General features: G+C 29.0%; 1 long non-coding RNA gene across 1 annotated transcript; it reads left to right on the top strand.

Annotated features, from left to right (window-relative positions):
• Nucleotides 1–6,387: 6,387 nt before the first annotated feature.
• Nucleotides 6,388–7,106, top strand: LOC104645399 (uncharacterized). The gene is made up of 2 exons (XR_739203.4): nt 6,388–6,708; nt 6,793–7,106. It is a non-coding gene; the product is annotated as an uncharacterized lncRNA (long non-coding RNA).
• Nucleotides 7,107–9,963: the final 2,857 nt, after the last annotated feature.

Below are 9,963 nucleotides of genomic sequence, written 5' to 3'. Positions count from 1 at the left end.
CGGAGGCTCAAAACTTACTAAATATATTTTTCCAAAACCTGAAAGTTATCACAACAAGGACATCTAATCTCCAATTACTACGTCTAAGAGTATCAAAATGAAAAAAAGTAATTTGTGTCCGGAAACTAAGGACATCAGGTAATGACTGAGAGAATCCAACCCAGTCTCAAATGAATAGCTCACCCTTGAACCTGATATGCCGAGACTTGATGGAGCTGAGGCCAATTCAAATTCATCGGTACACTTGTTGCACTCCATATAAGGAAAACAAAGAAAATTACAAGTAGGGCTCAGTACGAGGCAACATGTACTGAGTAAGTATCATCGGTCAACTCAAAATAGTAACTAAAATACAAAGAATAATAGTATAAAGTCAACTATAGTACTTAATAGGTGATAAGCAACAAACAACATGAACAAGTGTCAACAACATTAAAGTAAGTACATAATAAGTCAAAAAATATCAAGATTATCTATGAGGACTCATGCCTCCAAACCAAACCATTTTGAGAATTGAGTTCTTTGAAATTGAGTGCATTCCGTTAATTCAATATGTTTTTCCTTTAATACTATCATGTCAGAACGTGACACTCCGATCCAATTATACCATGTCGGAATGTGACACTCCGATCCAATTATACAGTGTTGGAACGTGACACTCCGATCCAACAATACTGTGTCGGAATGTGACACTCCGATCCAAGAATACTGTGTTGGAACATGACACTCCGATCCAATTATACAATTAATTTATCATTTATTATCAACACTTTCAATTCGTTGATAATATTTCATCAAGCCTTCTTTATTCAAGGCATCAGTTCGATAAAGAGGGTTCAAGAATATAGATTTCACGGTCTCAGGATTTCAGACCAATCACAAGACACAACCAAACACAACCACACAATCAAGTACATAGAAAACTTCACAATATCATTCAATGCATATCAATTACTATTAAGAGTTTACTATCAAATAGCATAAATCATAACCTACCTCCACGGAAGAATCAATGTCAAGCAAGCTACATTCCCAATGTTTTCGTTTTTCTCAATGCCTCAGAATGTTTCCAATCTATAAAGTATGTATAATTTGTAAGTACACACACTTAACTTTATAATCAAGTTTTCAACCATAATCTCAATTAATAAGTTAAACCATATATTTTTTAAATTCACACCTATGGTTAAGATCTAATTCTTCCAAATTACATAATCTACTAATATTCATATAATCTAATACACGTAAAATTTAATTATCTATCTCAATATATCATAATTTGAATGATAATATATTAACTATAAGAAAATAACTCTAATAAAAGAACCCATGACTACAAACTATGAACAATCCACGGGAATGATAATCATTCGAGTGCCTCATACCCTATACCATATATTCCTATATACTAATCCCAAGCATCACTGGCCAATTGCAACCCTTAATTCCTTTTCCATAATTAATTAATAATTGAATTCAATACCTTGTGACAAAGATCATAATCCTTAAAATAATTACCTCACATTACCCACTAAATCTTGGCCCAAATCCAAACAACTCACGTACATTAACATTATTAACATTAATAATTTAATTAAAAGAAGCAATATCTTCTAAATCACTATAATTCTCCTTATTCTCTCGTGACGACATATTTATTACGTATTTCAAGATTTCAAAGTTGAAGCTCCTACCTGAATGCAGTGGCTTTGTTTGTGGCGTCGAATCATGCGCCTCCTTTCGTTTCTTCTACAAATAATTTCGTTACCCTAATTATTTAAAGACTAATTATAAAAGGGATAAAAGTGACCCCTACTAATTTTAGTATTTTTTTAACCACTAACAAAATTAATTATTATACTACTCCATTGATTTTCTAATTATAATTACGAATAGACCAAAATACCTATTTAGAATCTATTGGAAATTTTTTATTAAAAAAAAAGTTTCAGTACTCAAAACGACCAAATGGGTCGTTACAGACTTGGTGATGGGTTGAGTTATCCACATTGATTGATTCTAGTGATGAAATAAAAAGGGAAATAAAAGGAAATGTGAATAAATGCTTGTGTGTGATTAGTTGATAAGGGAGAAGGGTTTGAATTACTTGTTCAATCATTGTTGATGTTGTTATGAAAATAGTCATCTCCTAGTTATTTTTGTGAACATGTCATTTGCATTGTTCTAAGACAAGATTGTGAAAATTTATATGTGAATTGATAAAGAATAATAAATTAAAGAAGATGTACCATTTATAGAGACGTATCGTGCACCGCGATGGAAACTATATTTCAAGGGACGAATCGCGCGCCGCGATTGTTACTATTATCCAGGGTCATATTGCACATCGCGATGGATGCATGGACAGATATGTCCCCCATAAGTCCTGGACTAAGAGACAACGGGTGTGTATCGCTAGCTCAGACATGCATCATTATACTTGACATTGCATTCTAGTGCATTGCGCATACTTATCATTAATGAACGTGATATTGTGTGTTGTGGATCTTGCAAGTGTCTTTTGTGAAACTTGTGATAGATGAATACTGAGTTTGTTGTTGATGATATATAATTTGTTAAAGTGTTTTTGTTGAGGACACATAATTTGTTAAAGTATTGATGTTGAGGATATGTAATTTGTTAACTGTTGATGTTAAGCTAAAATGTTATGTAAACTTTGAGGTGTTGGGTTTAGTTGGTTTTATTCAGGTTGTATTTGTGGGGGTTTGGATGGGGATTAAGTTGTACCCGTATTTTATTCGCTTAACTTGTGTTTAGAGGTTTGCTTGTTGAGTACTGCGTGATTTCGTACTCACCCGTTGCTTCTACAAGTTTTTGTAGGTTACAAGCACGAACCTTTGTGATATTTCCTTTTCTCCTTGTCCGAGGCTTCTTTTGGAGGTTTGTGAGGTAGTTGCTTGTCATTTCAGCGGACCTTCTTTCTTCTTAATTATGATCTTGTTCTATTCTAGAAACAAGGTCATGTGAGACATGTGTTTTCTTTTGAATCAATTGTAATACTTTAGAGACTTGTACACGTGACAATCAGATTTTGGTGGTATTTTTGAGTTTGTTATAGAATTTCTGCATTTTAGTGTAATGGTTTTATGTTTTAGGCTTACTTGTCTTGTTGTGATAAGACGAGTGTCATCACGTCCATTTTTGGGTCGTGACATTACATCATATAAACACTGACCCCATGATGCGAGTATTTTTATTTCATCCAAGTATCGACCCATGAGGACGGTTTTACATAAAATGAAAAACAAAAAACATTATATTATCAACTTTCCAAAGTCGGTAAAATTAAATATTATGAAATTAAATAAATTTTAATTCAAATATTTATACCGTGCTTTAAAAAAATATATTTTCAATTAACTTTAAATAAATCATGCTCCGGATGACGGTTTTATATAAGTCAAAAAATAAATTAATATAAAATACCAACATCTCGATGTCAATATTATTTAATTAATATGATTAGTATTTATTTATTTTAAAATCTAATGTGATACTGACGTCATGATGTCATTATTATTTTATTACATCTAATTCCTTTTAATAAAAACGACATCCGGAGGTTGGTTTGGTTAAAATATTTCTATTAATCATAATTTTTGCTATTTAGCATAATACTAAAATTCCATTTGAAACTTATTGTTCAAAAAGTGTAACAATTTTGTATACTTTTATAAATAAAAAGTTAGACCTCGTGGAATAAATAAAAAAGTATCTTTAGTCCATATTTAGAGTAGAAAACTATGTTGATATGAATTAGGATATAATTATACTTATATTTCTAGAGTAATGTACAAATCTATCAGTCTTGTCGTCTAATCATGAACATAATATCTCATGTTATGATGTAGAGGTGATCAAGAGCTAACATATAATCCATTCGAGTATGAAATGCGAGATAGCATTATTATATGTATATTTTCGATCTTGAGTGTATGTTAAGTGTAATGATCATTTCCTAATTATTTGACATAGAAACGATACTTCATCTAAGTATAAAATATGTTAATTAATTATATATGAAATACATTAAGAATTAAGAAATATCAATGATCAATTTAAGGAGATTTATAGATTAGATTTGATAATTATAAACTTTTATTGATCGATAAAATTAAATTTATATAATTAGGAGGTGTATAATTTAAATTTTAGAATTAACTTAATCAATAAATTAAATTTATTAAATTATATATATATCAATGTCAATATTATTTGATTAACATGATTAGTTATTATTTATCTTAAAATTAATGTGATACCGACCTCATGAGGTCGATATTTTTTATTTATCTAATTTCTTTTAATAAAAGTGACATCCAGAGGTTGATTTGTTTAAAATATCTCTATTAATCATAATTTTGCTATTTAGCATAATACCAAAATTTTATTTGAAACTTATTGTTCAAAAAGTGTAACAATTTTGTATACTTTTATAAATAAAAAGTTAGACTTCGTGGAAAAAATAAAAAAATATCTATAATCCATATTTAGAGTATAAAACTACGTTAATATGAATTAGAGATATAATTATACTTATATTTCTAGAGTAATATACAAATCTATCAGTTCATCGTCTAATCATGAACTTAGGATCCGTTTGGTAGGAAGTATTAAACAAAATAATCCATGGATTAAAATATAGTCCAAACAAAAACATTGTTTGGTTACTTTATTTAACCTAATCCATGGATTACTAATACCTCATACATGGTCTTATTTTATCCCTAGAAAAGGGAGGGATAGCTAATCCAAGGTTTAGCAATCCTTGGATAAGACCCCTAATGACTAAATTATCCCCAAATCTTTTTTCCTATTTTTTTTTTTGTAATTAATGTTTTTTTTATTTATATGAGAATATTTATAATTGTTCATTTAATTCTTCAAATTTATTCCATGTAATTTGATGATTTCACAAACTAATATTTTTTCTCCATGTTTGAATTGTTATATTGGATTGATTTTTTGTTTTTTTGTTTTTAAATGTAGTTCGTCAATTGACCACATAAACTATTTTTTTTAATTTTTAAAATAAGCTAAGCGTATTTGAACAATTTAAGTAGCCTTAAATTCATGTTAAGTTCAAGGTATATTTGACCAACAAAAAATTAGAAATATACCATGTGACATATCACACCTCAAAATTAATAATATTTTTATATTTTTTTTTTAATATTTAACTTGACTAGTTAAATGAAACATAATCTCACAATAACTAAAGGGTATAATAGGAAATAAACTTTTTCTAAAGTTTTAAACCAAACATAAGACTAGGAAATATTTTTTCTCCATGTTTGAGTTGTTATATTGGATTGATTTTTTGTTTTTTTGTTTTTAAATGTAGTTCGTCAATTGACCATATAAACTATTTTTTTTTAATTTTTAAAATAAGCTAAGCGTATTTGAACAATTTAAGTAGCCTTAAATTCATGTTAAGTTCAAGGTATATTTGACCAACAAAAAATTAGAAATATACCATGTGACATATCACACCTCAAAATTAATAATATTTTTATATTTTTTTTAATATTTAACTTGACTAGTTAAATGAAACATAATCTCACAATAACTAAAGGGTATAATAGGAAATAAACTTTTTCTAAAGTTTTAAACCAAACATAAGACTGGGTAGGAAATAATGAACCAAACACTTGCTAAAAAATAATCTCTGCATTACTAAACCCTGCATTACTAATCCATGCATTAGTAATCCCTGCATTATGCATCTTTGTACCAAACGACCCCTTAATATCTCATGTTATGATGTAGAGGTGAAGAGCTAATATATAATTAATTGGAGTATAAAATGCGAGATAGTATTATTATATATATATACTTTCGATCTTGAATGTATGTCAAGTGTACTGGTCAGTTCTTAATTATGATGACATCATCTAAGTATAAAATACATTAATTAATTATATATGAAATATATTATCAATTAAAGAAATATCAATGATCAATTCAAAGAGATTCATATACCAGAGTTTATATTAACAAACTCATATGGATCGATCAAATTAAATTTATATAATTAGCAGGTATATAATTTAAATTTATAAAATTTACTTGATCGATAAATTAAATTTATTAAATTAAACTTCTATTTAATCTCTCTCTCTCTCTATATATATATATAAAAATTAAAATAAATTAATAATTACCAACACAAAGAGGTCGGTATATTTAAATAATATCAACCTCACAATGTCGATATTTATTAAATATTGTTAAATATAGATAATTGTTTTTAAAAATATCAATATTTCATGATCGGTAAATTAATTATTTTCAAAAATACTGACATACGTTATCGGTAAATTAAGTACTTCTATCAATAAAAAGAAGAATAATATCAAAATCCTAAGTGAAATATCTGTCTCACTCCTCACTCATTAAACCCACCCGACCGCCGCCCACCCGCCCTGCCCCGCCTGGCGCCACCCACCCCATCTTCTCCAACTGGGGCCACCCACCCACGCCATCTTCTCTTACCTGCGGCGATGATCGAACCCAACCCATCTGCTGGTGTCGCGCAGCAGATGCGCAGAAGTCGTTCGCGCCTCAGCTGTTGGAGGTCGCGATGCCTCATCATATACGCGTGCAGCAGTGGGTCGTGCAGCAGCAACTGATCCAGTCAGTCAACCTCCTTTGCTCTCTTGTCTTCTAGCATCAAAGTGCCATCAGGTAACATTGTGATATTCTTTTGCTGTTGCTTATTTTTTTTATTCAACCATCGTAACTGATACGCTTAGAACTGTCTGCACGTAGGATATCTCCTTTGGGTCCAATCTGGGATGAAAAATCATCTCAAACATCTCAATTTAAACACAGGCAAGAATTCAAGGGAAAATGTAAACAAGAGAACTGATAGAACTGCAGAAAGACCAGTCATTCTTTACACGGGAAAAGTTACCTCATTTGGAATTTATTAGCAGATCTTTTTTGTAATATTATTTGTGTAAAATGGCAACATTAGTTGATCCTATTGATATCAAAATCGATTTTTCTGCAAGATCGATTTGTGTCCATCTAATGTTGATACTTAACTTTAAATTTAGAAATAATATATTCGTTAAGCATAATTACCAATATTAGTTGATTCTATTGATAACAAAATTGATTTTTTTTCAAGATCAATTTGTGTCCATCTATTGTTGACACTTATCTTTATATTTATAAATAATATATTTTTTAAGCATAAGTACCAACACTAGTTGATCCTATTGATGACAAAATTGATTTTCTTGTAAGATTGATTTGTGTCCATTTAGTGTTGACACTTAGCTTCAATTTAGGAATAATATGTCTGATAAGTATAAGTACCAACCCTAGTTAAGTTGTTAGCTAAATTAATTAGACTCAGAAAGTTATTAAGTTGTGCAATAATATAAATTGTTGCATATAGTGTTGGAATTAATTAAAACTAAACTAATTTAGACTTATAAGTTGTTAAATTCTTCAAATTAGTTAAAATATGTATTGTGATTTAGTTGGTCAATGAAGTGTTGGAATTAAGTTAAAACTAAACTAATTAGACTTAGAAAGTTGTTCAGTTATTTAATAAATTAAATTGATGAATATAGTGTTGCAATTAAGTTAAAACTAAACTAATTAGACTTATAAGTTGTTAAATTCTTCAAAAAACTTAAAATATGTGATGTGATTTAGTTTGTGAACAACGTGTTGAATTTAAGCTAAAACTAAACTAATGAGACTTATAACTTGTTAAATTCTTCAAATAAGTTAAGATATGTAATGTGATTTTGTTGGGGAATAAAGTGTTGGAAATAAGTTAAAACTAAACTAATTAAACTTATAAAGTTGTTTATTAAGTTAGATTGGTGAATATAGTGTTGGAATCAAGTTAAAACTAAACCATTTAGACTTTTAAGTTGTTAAATTCATCAAATAAGTTAAAATATGTATTACGATTTAGTTGGTGAATAAAGTGTTGGAATTAAGGAAAAACTAAACTAATTAGAGTTAGAAAGTTGTTAAGTTGTTTAATAACTTAAATTGAGGAATAAATTGTTGGAATTAAATTAAAACTAAACTAATTTGACTTAGAAAGTTGTTAAGTTAATGAGTAAGTTAAATTGTTGAATATAGTTTGGAATTAAGTTAAAACTAAATTACTTAGACTTATAAGTTGTTAAATTTTTCAAATAAGTTAAAAGATGTATTGTGATTTAGTTGGTGAATAAAGTGTTAGAATTAAGTTAAAACTAAACTAATTAGACTTAGAAAGTTGTTAAGTTGTTTAATAAGTTAAATTGGTGAATATAGTGTTGGAATTAAGTTAAACTAAACTAATTAGACTTAGAAAGTTCTTCAGTTATTTAATAACTTAAATTGGTGAATAAAGTGTTGGAATTAAGTTAAAACTAAACTAATTAGACTTAGAAAGTTGTTAAGTTGTTTAATAAGTTAAATTGGTAAATATAATATTAGAATTAAGTTAAAACTAAACTAATTAGATTTATAAGTTGTTAAATTCTTCAAATAAGTCAAAATATGTATTGTGATTTAATTGATAAATAAAGTGTTGAAATTAAGTTTAGCTAATCTAATTAGACTTAGAAAGTTGTTAAGTTGTTTAATAAGTTAAATTGGTGAATAAAGTGTTAGAATTATGTTAAAACTAAATTAATTAGACTTAGTAAGTTGTTAAGTTGTTCAATCAGTTAAATTGGTGAATATAGTGTTGGAATTAAGTTAAAACTAAACTAATTAGAATTACACTCCCTCCGTCCATAATTGTTTGTCATGTTGCTTATCGAAAGTCAATTTGACTAATTTTCAAAGGTAAATTGGATCACATTAATTCGATATTTTAAATAAAAAAAAATAGATATTCTAAAACTACATGAAAAGTACTATAAACTACAATTTTTTGCATATTAATATGATGAAAAATTACATCTTAAAATGTTATTCAAAATTTTATAGTTTAACTCTAAAATAGAAACCATGACAAACAATTTCAAACGGAGGAAGTAAGTTGTTAAATTAGTCAAATAAGTTTAAATATGTAATGTGATTTTAGTTAGTGAAGAAAGTGTTGGAATTAAGTTAAAACTATCTTATCTTTTTGTATCAGGAGATATTTGTTGACACCCCAATTTTGACTCCCTCCGGAATAATTAATTAATGAGCTCCTTTTTCCCAAACATTTTACTATAATTAGTTCTATAAAATTCAAAATATTATGTAAGCTTGTTTTGAGGTAATTTTAGTCATCTTATAATTTTTCAAAATGATACATATGTCTTATATAATTTTGTATATAATTAGTATATTTTTTTAAAACTCGAAATCGTCTCAAAAGACGTTGATTTTAGTGATTATTTTGTTAATTTGGTCTAGAATGATTTTTAGCTATTGAAGTTATTTAATTTATATTTGAACCAATTATTTTATTTCTTCAAGTTTGAGAAGGTCGTTTAAACTAATTTACGTTATTTCATCTCGTTAAGGCAAATACTCTTAAGCAATTCCTTAAGGTAATGTTGGCCCTTTTTGTTTGCATCCAACAGCCCACTCCTCCATTTGATTTTCCCAAACCCAATTTCTTTGGCCCAACAATTTTCTCGACCCACCTTTTCCCTTTAACCCGGCCCGTTTTCCACTTCCCGTAGCTAAGAACAGCGATGAAATGCATACAACGCCAAAAATCCACCCCACGCGCTTTTCTTCTTCATCGTCGCGGGCACCAGCAGCGTCTCGAGGCGACGCGCTTCGCAGTAGCAGCGAGTGCATCGCAAGTTCACGCTTTGAACGCGTGAATCGGTTCTTCTGCGATTTTCTTGTCGCCTTCTCCCCTTCTCTAACGGCTCTTTCAGCTGGTACGATTTGCAGCAGAGCAGAGGCACGCGTTTCATCTTCTTGGCTCGAGATCGCTCCATATAGCACTAAAAGGACGATTGGAGCGATTGGGGA

The sequence above is a fragment of the Solanum lycopersicum genome, chromosome 1, assembly GCF_036512215.1.
Source record: "Solanum lycopersicum chromosome 1, SLM_r2.1".
NCBI classification, from domain to species: Eukaryota; Viridiplantae; Streptophyta; class Magnoliopsida; order Solanales; family Solanaceae; genus Solanum; species Solanum lycopersicum.
This window is presented reverse-complemented; position numbering and strand designations above follow the sequence as displayed.